General features: G+C 32.5%; 1 protein-coding gene across 2 annotated transcripts in view; it reads left to right on the plus strand.

Annotated features, from left to right (window-relative positions):
* The window catches only part of LOC130448602 (tyrosine-protein phosphatase Lar), a 597,225-nt gene that overhangs the window by 430 nt on the left and 582,198 nt on the right, over positions 1-14,597 (plus strand). The gene's annotated exons all lie outside the window — the stretch shown is intronic.

Consider the following 14,597-nt stretch of genomic DNA (forward strand, 5'->3'; position numbering starts at 1 on the left):
ATGCTAGAAACTTGAAATTTTGGTATTTTTTCAATATTCCAAATATATTATAAGGGGGTGAAATTGGCAACCCTTACTTTATTTTGTATCGAAACTTTTGATCAAGATAAAGTTCGATAAAATAAAATTATAACTTGAAATACTTGATTTATTTAAAAATATTTTTTATTCCATATTTTTTTCCTAAAATCAATAGATGCAGGGCAAAAAAATAAAAACCATATTGTAACGTTTTCCGTATTTATTTACAGTGTTCTTTACGTTCTTAATTTATTTACACACTATATAATTCACTTAATTTATAATAATTTATTTATATATATAAAAATTATTTTTACAAATTTAATCTTTTCACTGCGTTTACACAAATCATTTATATACCTAAACAAAATTCTATAAATAGACTTTCCTAGAAAATTTTTGTAAGAAATACTGTAAATAAACCGTTCGCTATAATAAAAAGACTCCACGTGAATTCGTCCAATTTTTAAAATTCGATAGTGTGACAAGGCTGGCCTAGGGAACCATTTTGCGACCTTGTAAAACAATAAATAAATATAATAAGATTAATAATAAATGCTGGACATTACCACCTCTAGCCAAAATAAAAAAAATAAGTAAAAACTCAATTCTAGTCGCCACCGTTGAAGGGTGATATCTCAGAAAGGGGTTGTCTGAGGAAATATAGATTACTTTCACTAATTTAATCTTTTCACTTCGACTATTCATTTAAAACTAACCAATTTCGTTTACACAAATCATTTATATACCTAAACAAAATTCTATAAAGCTCTTGAACAAAAATAAGCAAAAAAAAAATAATAAATAGACTTTCTTTGAAATTTTTTGTAAGAAGTACTGTAAATAAACCGTCCGCCATAATAAAAAGCTGTAAAATGAAACATCTAAAGCGCTTCCGCCATTTATAAAAAATTGGACATTACCACCTCTAGCCAGAATAGAAAAATAGGTAAAAACTCAATTCTAGTCGCCACCGTTGAAGGGTGATATTTCAGTAAGGGGTTGTCTGAAGGAATGTAGATTACTTTCACTAATTTAATCTTTTCACTTCGACTATTCATTTAAAACTAACCAATTTCGTTTACACAAATCATTTATATACCTAAACAAAATTCTATAAAGCTCTTGAACAAAAATAAGCAAAAAAAAAATAATAAATAGACTTTCTTTGGAATTATTTGTGAGAAATACTGTAAATAAACCGTCCGCCATAATAAAAAGCTGTAAAATGAAACATCAAATGCGCTTCCGCCATTTATAAAAAATTGGACATTACCACCTCTAGCCAGAATAGAAAAATAGGTAAAAACTCAATTCTAGTCGCCACCGTTGAAGGGTGATATTTCAGTAAGGGGTTGTCTGAAGGAATGTAGATTACTTTTACTATTTTAATCTTTTCGCTTCGACTATTCATTTAAAACTAACCAATTTCGTTTACACAAATCATTTATATACCTAAACAAAATTCTATAAAGCTCTTGAACAAAAATAAGCAAAAAAAAAATAATAAATAGACTTTCTTTGAAATTTTTTGTAAGAAGTACTGTAAATAAACCGTCCGCCATAATAAAAAGCTGTAAAATGAAACATCTAAAGCGCTTCCGCCATTTATAAAAAATTGGACATTACCACCTCTAGCCAGAATAGAAAAATAGGTAAAAACTCAATTCTAGTCGCCACCGTTGAAGGGTGATATTTCAGTAAGGGGTTGTCTGAAGGAATGTAGATTACTTTTACTATTTTAATCTTTTCGCTTCGACTATTCATTTAAAACTAACCAATTTCGTTTACACAAATCATTTATATACCTAAACAAAATTCTATAAAGCTCTTGAACAAAAATAAGCAAAAAAAAAATAATAAATAGACTTTCTTTGAAATTTTTTGTAAGAAGTACTGTAAATAAACCGTCCGCCATAATAAAAAGCTGTAAAATGAAACATCTAAAGCGCTTCCGCCATTTATAAAAAATTGGACATTACCACCTCTAGCCAGAATAGAAAAATAGGTAAAAACTCAATTCTAGTCGCCACCGTTGAAGGGTGATATTTCAGTAAGGGGTTGTCTGAAGGAATGTAGATTACTTTTACTATTTTAATCTTTTCACCTCGACTATTCATTTAAAACTAACCAATTTCGTTTACACAAATCATTTATATACCTAAACAAAATTCTATAAAGCTCTTGAACAAAAATAAGCAAAAAAAATAATAATAAATAGACTTTCTTTGGAATTATTTGTAAGAAATATTGTAAATAAACCGTCCTCTATAATAAAAATCTGTAAAATGAAACATCCAAGGCGCTTCCGCCATTTATAAAAAATTGGACATTACCACCTCTAGCCAGAATAGAAAAATAGGTAAAAACTCAATTCTAGTCGCCACCGTTGAAGGGTGATATTTCAGTAAGGGGTTGTCTGAAGGAATGTAGATTACTTTTACTATTTTAATCTTTTCACCTCGACTATTCATTTAAAACTAACCAATTTCGTTTACACAAATCATTTATATACCTAAACAAAATTCTATAAAGCTCTTGAACAAAAATAAGCAAAAAAAATAATAATAAATAGACTTTCTTTGGAATTATTTGTAAGAAATATTGTAAATAAACCGTCCTCTATAATAAAAATCTGTAAAATGAAACATCCAAGGCGCTTCCGCCATTTATAAAAAATTGGACATTACCACCTCTAGCCAGAATAGAAAAATAGGTAAAAACTTAATTCTAGTCGCCACCGTTGAAGGGTGATATCTCAGAAAGGGGTTGTCTGAGGAAATATAGATTACTTTTACTATTTTAATCTTTTCACTTCGACTATTCATTTAAAACTAACCAATTTCGTTTACACAAATCATTTATATCCCTAAACAAAATTCTATAAAGCTCTTGAACAAAAATAAGCAAAAAAAATAATAATAAATAGACTTTCTTTGGAATTATTTGTAAGAAATATTGTAAATAAACCGTCCGCCATAATAAAAAGCTGTAAAATGAAACATCCAAGGCGCTTCCGCCATTTATAAAAAATTGGATATTACCACCTCTAACCAAAATAAAAAAATAGGTAAAAACTTAATTCTAGTCGCCACCGTTGAAGGGTGATATCTCAGAAAGGGGTTGTCTGAGGAAATATAGATTACTTTCACTATTTTAATCTTTTCACTTCGACTATTCATTTAAAACTAACCAATTGCGTTTACACAAATCATTTATATACCTAAACAAAATTCTATAAAGCTCTTGAACAAAAATAAGCAAACAAAATAATAATAAATAGACTTTCTTTGGAATTATTTGTGAGAAATACTGTAAATAAACCGTCCGCCATAATAAAAAGCTGTAAAATGAAACATCAAATGCGCTTCCGCCATTTATAAAAAATTGGACATTACCACCTCTAGCCAGAATAGAAAAATAGGTAAAAACTCAATTCTAGTCGCCACCGTTTTAGGGTGATATCCCGGAAAGGGGTTGTCTATGGAAATTTAAGGTTAAAGGAAAGCGAGTCATCTTAATAAATTTAGAAACACCCTGTATAATAAATAAATAGATGAAATGAAATGAATATCTCAATTTTCAATGTCTGCTGATGAGCTCTATCAAATATAAACTGTACAAGATGGAAAACTAAACTTTTAGCGTTTCCATTTCAATTGCTAGAGATATAATTTATCTGTCATTTTATTATTACTTTTGTTTTCAATTTTCTCCGATGTTATGCTATTTAATTGTTATTCCAATTCGATTTCGTACAACTTCAGTCTACTAACTATGTTATAAGCTTGGTTCAAATTAATGGAGAGCTGTATATTGTATTCAAAACTAACATATTGTAGAGAAACCAGATGTGTGATACCACTCGCCAAAATTTCGCGATATGGCAACGCCGATATGGATGTGTCAAATCTGATATTGTCATCATAAAGTTTGACATTTTTCATGGTGCCAAATCGGTTGTTGTGCCAGAAAACATCGATGCCGTACGTCAACTGATATCTCAAGAACTTGTTGTGACATATCGTTAGATTTTGGCATACTTGGACGTTAGTTCTCTCGTTGTTAGGCTCCACATGTTTCAGTAGTTTCTTTAAACTTTGTACCATCTTCTTCTATCCACAGACCAATCATCTAAAATCAATCCCAATTCAAAAATCCACAAATTTTTCATTGCAAACGGTATTTTTTATGTGCTTGATTTTATAATTTCATTAATATCGTCATCAGTATTAAAATCTTCAATCAGTTGACTTCAAATTAATTGATTTCATCGGATTTCTACAGCGACATCTTCAGAATTTTCCAATGATTAAGGATACGAATTTGAAGTTGGCAAAGAAAACTTCTTAAAACTATTTTTATCAAATCACAAATCCATGTCAATTTTATAATATCGATAAAATGATTTAATTCCAAAGGAAACTCCATCGATAAAACAGACAAATTCAATAAAATTGGGATTGAAGGCTTTCGTTTGTTGTAATGTTCCACAAAAATCCATGGAAAAAACAATTTGAAAATCACGTATGGCGGTTCTGGGACTCAGCATCCACATCAACATCGAGTAGTAATACAATGCCTTAAGGCAGCTTGACATAATGCAATACAACGTGCAAGAAATTGCATGCAAGTCTCTGTAAACAAATTCCTAACCTCAAATTTTATCTAATATTTTGTACTTAGTTTAGCAATGCTAAGTTTTACTAAACTGATCCGTTAAGCCGAAGTAACTAGATTTCAGCTTGCATGCAATAAAAATGGCCTTAAACCGATAATTTGAAGAGCTTGTATGAAACAATCAGATTGACTTCATCCACAGATAACCTCACAAATCGATATTGGAGGATCAAAAACACACTTCCACTTGCAGAAACCTTCAAACCAATGAATTCAATACCAACAGAACGTTATCGATATATAATATTCCTTATCGAGCTATATTTGGAGTCCACCAAGTCATAATCCTGTTGAAATACATACTAGCACAATTTGTCAAGCTGGGTCACCAAGCTGTACCAGCGATGATAGTTTTTGTGGTGAAAATTGTTTACCGAGCATTCTCAAATATTTTTCTGTTTTCTATCTATCCCTGAGACCTTTTTTTGGAACACCCTGCATATTATTACAACGATAAATTTTGTATTAACAATTTTTTTGTCTATCCATATTTATCATTTCCTTTGTAAGTTAGACACATATTCAATTTGAGCTTTTCCAATCGCGAAATTATCAATAATAAACAAATTTATAATATAATAGTTTCATCTATTATATAATGTTTATAATTGGGACTACGTAATTACCAGAAAAACAATGATCAATACAAGTAATTATGTTGATGTCATATTCAATTGATAAATTGACGTGTCCTATTGCTCAAACGCGAATTAAACAATTTATTGGTAATAAATTTGATGATAATCAAGTCACGGTTTACATGACATTGAATATACGTTAGTCATAATGATTTTTTTTTTTATATAATTGCCATCATCATCGACATCATTTCTTTCAAATTATGGTTAATGCTAATCCCTAATTTTATATTTCCAATTATTTAAATCTTCTTCAATTGAATCGTTTTCTCGTTGTTCAGATCAGATCTGGAACTTTCATCAACTATGAAACATCGACAATTTTCAACATTCAGTCTTTAATAAAATCACCATCAGTGACAAGTTTTGATTTTTTCGCGATTTCCTTCTGTATTGGCTTTAGTACAACATCGATTGTTGACCTTGAAGTTTAGATTTCAAAGATGACATTGTACCAATTCTTATTTTTTTAATGTATCAATCAAATTTTGACTTATGATTCGTATCATAGTGTTTCTTCAAATTACAAACAGCAACTGTTCGATTACAAATCAAAACACAGTGATTCACCTTTCCATTCTATGAAAAAATATGCAATTTCCCATTCAGAATCACTATTAACTTTATTATACCAAAATTTTGGAACTCGATACAACAATTATGGATACGACACAAACAAATGCACAATACTTTAACAATCATTGCTTCGCAGTACGATTAAACTCATTCTCCAACCGTATCGCTTCGATTACTCGACTCAACTGACTCACGTCGCGATATTTCCGCTTGCTGCTAAGAGGTGGCGATACTGTCTTTTTCTCTCGCTTGTCTAGTCCTTGAGTTGAGAGTACGACGAGTGTTTGAAACATTCGTAGAGGAATCGAATGAAGTTTAAAAGCTCTAAAAAACATGATTCTTTTTTTTGTTACACATTGCGATCACGGGCCTTATTGATACGGCCCGCGGGCTACTTCCGGCCCTTGACTTGACAGCCCTATACATTAATATCTTTTATGTTCCTTATAATGTTTTCGCTTTAAAGTTTTTCAAATAATTTTGCAAATTATGGTGAATAGGCAATTTAAATGAAAAAATCATGATTTTCAAATATTTATTCGTGCTTAATCGTTTCGATTTTTGATCTATTTTTATGGAAAATACTTTGATAAAGACCAAAATAGTTCGAAATGTCAATTTTTGTCTTTGATTTTGAGTTGATTTTCTATCAAGAAATCTAAAATCAAGATGAATCAAAGACAAAAACATAATTGTCAAAAAATAAGGAATTTTTTTATATTTATACATAGAACTATTAATTTTTTTTTTGACAACTCAAATATTCAAAAAATTCGATTTATCCTATATCAAAATATCTGTTTTGAATCGCTTTTCCGATTGGTAGGAATTCTTCAATTTATTTTCAAATTATCTACGGATATACAAAAAAGGCACAAGCAGCATAGTTTTTGATTTTAACTATATGTTGTCTTTCGGTATAAATAGGAGGAAAATGATGAAATTTTCGAAAAGTGAATTTATATAAATTTGTACCAAAGCATTTTACATCCCAATGGCAGTTCAAGTGTTTCAGATTTGATTGTAGAGGCTGCGATTTCAAGTTATTTTTGGTCCATATGTTGAAAATACCGAAGGATATGTCCAATTAGAGTATCTAACGTTTTTCGTATTTATTTACACTTTTTTCATTCGTGGGATGAATTGAAAACACAGTTTCTTACGTTCTTAATTCATTTACGCACTATAAAATACACTTAACTTATATTAATTTACTTATAAATATCACTTGAATAATTTCTTCGATTATTTCCACTAATTCGCTTTTTTCGCTACGATTATTCCTTAGAAATAAAAGAGATAAATCAATAGACTTTCTAAGAAATTGTATAGAAGAAATACTGTAAAAAAACCGCTCGCTATAATCAAAAGTTCATCAAAGACGCTTCCGCTATTTATGAAAAATGTGAAAGACGCTGCGCGAATTCGCCGAATTTTAAAATTCCATTGTAGCTGGACAGGGCTGGCCTAAGGACCCATTTCGTAGGCTAGTTCGTAACAGTACGTTGACTTTTTTCTTAAATTAATCTCTAGCTTTAATGTAATATAATTTTTTATAAAATATAAATGTTCTTTGATACAAAATTCCTTAATTATCCTTTATTTAAATCATTATTTTAGTAAAAATAGAAATGCAATTGGTCCTCTCAAAATTGTAAGTGAAAATAAGAAAATACGGGGATTTTTGTTTTGAGATATGGCAGCACTGATATGAATAAGTCAAATCTGACATTGACGTCAAAAAGTTTGACATTTTTAATGGCGAACGTACTCAGAACGTGCTGTAATACTAGTGCTATTTGAGTTGTTTGAAACTTGAAACATTCATCTTGATGATGATGATGATGATTTTATAGAACGGTGCTTCAATAGACATCTATGAGACATGCGACGAATCATGGCACAAAATGGCACACGAAGCACTTCGAAACACACGTTTTTTCGGAATAACTGGACAGAAACGTTTTCGAATAGTCAAAACATCGAATTGATGAGTTATCCCTTGTTGTTGTTGTTCTTTCTGATCAAAAATAGGAATGGAAAAAAATACTTCGGCAGAACTTGAAAAGCAAGCCTCGTACAACAGTAATATCAAGGAATTTTTTATCATGTTTACAAAAAAACTAATTTTCTATGAAAAAAATCTGTTTTTCACCTTCAGTAGTCTTTGAAAATAACAGCGGAAATTGGGAGAATACTTTCTTGTTCTACATTTCTCTTGTACCAATCAGTCTCTAAAAGATATTTCTGTTGCTGTTTTTCAGTTTTATTAAAAGAGGTTTTTCCCCTGGCAAAAACCAATTTCGTTACAAATTTCACTCCTCAAGCAAAACAATTTCAGTGAAAGTACACGGTTTATTTATAAAAATAAAGGAAGAGAAAAATAAAAACAAGAATTGATTTTTTGTGTTTCCGTGGAGATCGATGAAAAAACTCAAAAATTTAAATATACCCATTCCAGTTTGTCAGTCTGCAGCTACAGCTCCTTTAGTAAGATAAAGTTTGCATTGTCTGTCTTGTGATACGGGTATAGTTGAACTCAAAAACGATGTAAAACTCCACGAAAGCTCATGAAATATTAAAATATGTCTATGATAATAATGCCATAACTAGAAGTACTGTTTATAAGTTTAAATAAAAAATAAATTAGTGTTTAGTGGTTGAGAGCAATAAAGAGTATTGGTAGTTGTTGAATGGGGATATCTAGAATGAGAAAACCACACCATATGACGTTTTAGGACTCGTTTTTCAAATTCCTTGAATATTTTAACGTGAAATATACCGCAGACACTTTTCCAATTCTAAAAAGCAACTTTTTCTCTATCAAGAATGAATATTTGGTGTGTCGTGACCGTATTGCTAATTAAACGTATCCTCTTCGTTTAGTGAGCTTCTTGGTGTTTCAAATTTGGTATCAATATCGAGCTTGGTATCAAACATGCAATCATCAGTGTTTTAAGGGTCCTGAATGATTATCAAAAAGCTGTACGAGATGTAATTATGGAATGGAGAGAGAAAGACGAATGGAACCAGATTGCTTGGGAAAAAGGCCAGATTTTTTCAGATTTGGCAGATTTTCAACTGAAAAATTTCTTACAAAGATTGTAGATCTTCAACATAACGTACTACTGCGGTCTTTTGGATCAAATTAGGCTTCAATATCGATGCAATAGGGATTGTACCAGCCGCTACTACTACGCAGCAGCTGTGATGCTGCAGAAACTGGTAGAAATGACGACGATGATGATCATCCTTTTTAATACCCCACAGCAGTACTATTAGATCTTGTCGGGGTAGAAAGGCATCCAAAAGTTATACTTACCTAACCAATTGGGGCTCGAAATCCTCGAAGAACCTTGATCTCCAGGATAACTGTCGATGTCTGCAGCTTTTCGGCTTTTCCTGGTATGCAAGTTTGACTCCTTGATCCTCCGACTAGGCGTAAATCTCAGCGTTAGTACGGATGCGCGATTGGTCTTGAATTGTGTCATAGATTAGCCTAAATACTTTCCTCTCCCACGAATTGAGTCCTAGTGCGTCTCTAGTAGTTATTGCTCTGGTTTTAGAAGCATTCTTGACAATTAGCCTTAGTACTGTACAGTAGATCCACTCTTTTGTACGCCTATTGAAAAGGCGGGATATCGGCATCTTCTAGGCACTATAATTCACCTTGTTTCCAGTTTTCACTCTCTCCTGTATCTCCAGTGCAGTCTCGAAGTTGTCAACAGCTCGAAGATGTAGTTATCTACCGTAAACGCTGTCGTGTTTGCGCAACATGAACATGTACTTCGTTTTAGCTTCGTTCACACTGAGCTAGATTGAATTCTTCATTGAATGTCGGGAAGTCCTCACTGAACTCCATTTTCCTTTTGCTTAATTGGTCAATATCATCTCCGTAGGTCACTTTTGCCTTAATCGGTTAAGTGGGGCTCTCTCCAGGTTGATTTGCAGCCTCTCAAATGTTGTACCGACTACCTTCAGCTTGCAGTCATGACCACGTCTACCTAACCTAACCTAACCCAAGCTTGCTGGTAGTCTATGAAGAGTTGATACACTTTTATGTGTATTCGTAGCAGGTATACAGCGAATGGTGAATATGTAGTATGTGAGCTTTCCCTTGCTTGAAACCACATTGTTGGTGTCCAATCTCTCGCTCTGCGTACACCTCCAACCTTCTAGACAGTACCCTGGCAATTACTACTTACTTTGTAGGTTACTGTTACTCGCTAAATGGGTCCTTACGCCGACCATGTCCAGCTACAATGGAATTTTAGATTTCGGCGAATTCGCGCGGCGCCTTTCTTCTGTTTTTTATAAACGGCGGTTTATAGAATATCTATATTATAGAAGGCGGTATATTCACAGTATTTCTTTTCGATAATTTCTACGAAATTGTATTTAATCATTTATTTCTTTCTGTTTTAGATCTTTGTAGGATTGTATTTGTGGTATATAAATAATTTTATGTTTACTTTTAAATAAATAGTCGTAGTGAAAAGAATTGATTAATAAAAGTAATAGTAAAAATTACGCAGAAACTGTTATCTGTAAGTAAATTATTATAAGTTAAGTGTATTGTATAGTGTGTGAATAAATTAAAAATGTAAAGGACACTGTTTATTCATTCATTTCACGAATAGATAGAGTGTAAATAAATAAGAAAAACGTTACATTATCTACGTTCAATGAGGAAATGCCTCTACAGTTCAATATAGTTTCGAAACCTTTTTATACATAGAGCAGATGAGTGCTGTGTTCCATTCTTCTGGCATGGTCTTCTCTGTCCACTTTTTCTTGATGAGTCCGTGGATCTTTGCCTTAAGTTGTTCGTTTCCTCACTCAAGAAGCTCTGCCAATAAGAGATCTTCACTTGGGGACTTGTGGTTATTCATTGTTTTGATGGTGTCCTCTTCTTCTTTCCTGTTGGATATTGGATGTTCTGGTTGAGCGGATTTTCGACATACTCGGATCAACGTTTTGCTACTTTCCCCAAAGCTATGAGATTATTAATAAGCATTAATTTAAACTACGTATGTCGGATTCCGTGTTTTTGTTTTTGCAAAAAAATCAAGTAAAACGTATTGTATCTATCTTATGTTTTTCCTGATTTAGATCACCTCCTCGTAGCATTTCCAGTTACAAAACTAATAGGAATGTTGAGAATAGAAATGAACATTTATGACGCTGAAGTAATTATGGAAAAAATCGTTAAAAATCGCCTTTTTAAATAGAGTTCGACGTGCTAAAAACAGACTTGCGTGTCTGTAAACCGTAAAAGAACCCCACGTCAATTGTAGCAGGGCTAACTTCAAGCGCGATCTTCCTACGAATATTGTTTTAGCATGTGGTTGTTTTATTGGCGAAAAAATGAGAATGCGGACTGTGTATCCGTAGAACATAAAGTTTTTCTGTCATCGAAAGCGGTAATTATAGAACACGAAGTTTTAACTTTGTTAAAAGGCTCTAATACTTTTAACTACATAAACTTGGAGCAACTAACATCGGATATTCATGATTCATACACGTTACAATTTTAATTTAAATATTGTTATACTAACGAGCACTTTACTGTACCTTTGTTTAACGACAAACAACTTGAAACAACAATCACTAAATAACTGCATTATAAACACATGGTGAAAACCAGAGTCATGGAACGAGAGATTCTGAGGAGAAGCAGGTTATGAATCGTAAATATTTATGTGCGGTTCGAATGGCGTATTTGATATCGTTCAATCACTTCAATATTACAATCATCCGTTCGCTTTGTGTAATCTAGAATGGATCTGAACTGTTCGTTCGTAATATTTAGTTCATTATTTGATTGAGTATCTTTTTGTAAAACTGTCATTAACAATGACATTTGCGTTGTAGTGCAATAGTTAATATTATTTACATTATTCATTTAAACTTCATTAATTGAATTAAACAAAAGCAAATGAATGTTTTGTAGTTTGTTTTTTCATGAAAACAAATACATACTGCATAATATTTATGACAATTAACATAACCTAACTGTTTAATATTTTATCAATATACAATTTTTATAAGTGGAAGCTGTTCAGACTAAGGAACACATAATGATAGCGCTGTCTCTATCCTCCGAGGTTCCAGCTCGGTTCTGCACATTATCAAGCATGCGCAGTATAGATAAAGTGTCTCGAACGACAGAGAAAATGAATACTGTCTGCACCGTAACGTAGAGACGTTTTTTCCCATAAGAACTGTACATATAGAAGTATTACATATTTGATTTTATCAGTATATAAATAATTTTAAAGTCATGTAGTTCCACCGCCATTTTTTTGACCTAATTGGCATGCAGGACCAGAGAACATACTCTAAGCAAACTTAGTTGTTATTCGATGGAAACAACATGGCGGATTTTAGATGTTAGTGCCCTCGATGACAGGTGACAGAACTAATCCATTTTCGCGGTTCATTTAAATTTATAACAAAGAATATCTACTATATATTAATTTCTATACAATCCTGATTTCACAATTTCCCGAATTCATGATGAAAAAAGACCTAAAAACTGGGATACAACAAATGCAAGTTTAGTTGTTATTCGATGGAAACAACATGGCGGATTTTAGATGCTAGTGCCCTCGATGACAGGTGACAGAACTAATCCATTTTCGCGGTTCATTTAAATTTATAACAAAGAATATCTACTATATATTAAGTTATTCATTTCCATCCAGACCTGATTTCACAATTTCCCGAATTCATGATGAAAAAAGACCTAAAAACTGGGATACAACAAATGCAAGTTTAGTTGTTATTCGATGGAAACAACATGGCGGATTTTAGATGCTAGTGCCCTCGATGACAGGTGACAGAACTAATCCATTTTCGCGGTTCATTTAAATTTATAACAAAGAATATCTACTGTATTTCAAGTTATTCATTTCCATCCAGACCTGATTTCACAATTTCCCGAATTCATGATGAAAAAAGACCTAAAAACTGGGATACAACAAATGCAAGTTTAGTTGTTATTCGATGGAAACAAAATGGCGAATTTTAGATGCTAGTCCCCTCGATGACAGGTGACAGAACTAATCCATTTTCGCGGTTCATTTAAATTTATAACAAAGAATATCTACTATATATTAAGTTATTCATTTCCATCCAGACCTGATTTCACAATTTCCCGAATTCATGATGAAAAAAGACCTAAAAACTGGGATACAACAAATGCAAGTTTAGTTGTTATTCGATGGAAACAACATGGCGGATTTTAGATGCTAGTGCCCTCGATGACAGGTGACAGAACTAATCCATTTTCGCGGCTCATTTAAATTTATAACAAAGACTATCTACTGTATTTCAAGTTATTCATTTCCATCCAGACCTGATTTCCCAATGTCCCGAATTCATGATGAAAAAAGACCTAAAAACTGGGATACAACAAATGCAAGTTTAGTTGTTATTCGATGGAAACAAAATGGCGAATTTTAGATGCTAGTGCCCTCGATGACAGGTGACAGAACTAATCCATTTTCGCGGCTCATTTAAATTTATAACAAAGACTATCTACTGTATTTCAAGTTATTCATTTCCATCCAGACCTGATTTCCCAATGTCCCGAATTCATGATGAAAAAAGACCTAAAAACTGGGATACAACAAATGCAAGTTTCGTTGTTATTCGATGGAAACAAAATGGCGAATTTTAGATGCTAGTGCCCTCGATGACAGGTGACAGAACTAATCCATTTTCGCGGCTCATTTAAATTTATAACAAAGACTATCTACTGTATTTCAAGTTATTCATTTCCATCCAGACCTGATTTCCCAATGTCCCGAATTCATGATGAAAAAAGACCTAAAAACTGGGATACAACAAATGCAAGTTTAGTTGTTATTCGATGGAAACAAAATGGCGAATTTTAGATGCTAGTGCCCTCGATGACAGGTGACAGAACTAATCCATTTTCGCGGCTCATTTAAATTTATAACAAAGACTATCTACTGTATTTCAAGTTATTCATTTCCATCCAGACCTGATTTCCCAATTTCCCGAATTCATGATGAAAAAAGACCTAAAAACTGGGATACAACAAATGCAAGTTTCGTTGTTATTCGATGGAAACAAAATGGCGAATTTTAGATGCTAGTGCCCTCGATGACAGGTGGCAGAACTAATCCATTTTCGCGGCTCATTTAAATTTATAACAAAGACTATCTACTGTATTTCAAGTTATTCATTTCCATCCAGACCTGATTTCACAATTTCCCGAATTCATGATGAAAAAAGACCTAAAAACTGGGATACAACAAATGCAAGTTTAGTTGTTATTCGATGGAAACAACATGGCGGATTTTAGATGCTAGTGCCCTCGATGACAGGTGACAGAACTAATCCATTTTCGCGGCTCATTTAAATTTATAACAAAGACTATCTACTGTATTTCAAGTTATTCATTTCCATCCAGACCTGATTTCCCAATTTCCCGAATTCATGATGAAAAAAGACCTAAAAACTGGGATACAACAAATGCAAGTTTCGTTGTTATTCGATGGAAACAAAATGGCGAATTTTAGATGCTAGTGCCCTCGATGACAGGTGGCAGAACTAATCCATTTTCGCGGCTCATTTAAATTTATAACAAAGACTATCTACTGTATTTCAAGTTATTCATTTCCATCCAGACCTGATTTCACAATTTCCCGA

This window comes from Diorhabda sublineata, chromosome 9 (genome assembly GCF_026230105.1).
Source record: "Diorhabda sublineata isolate icDioSubl1.1 chromosome 9, icDioSubl1.1, whole genome shotgun sequence".
In the NCBI taxonomy this organism is placed as follows: domain Eukaryota; kingdom Metazoa; phylum Arthropoda; class Insecta; order Coleoptera; family Chrysomelidae; genus Diorhabda; species Diorhabda sublineata.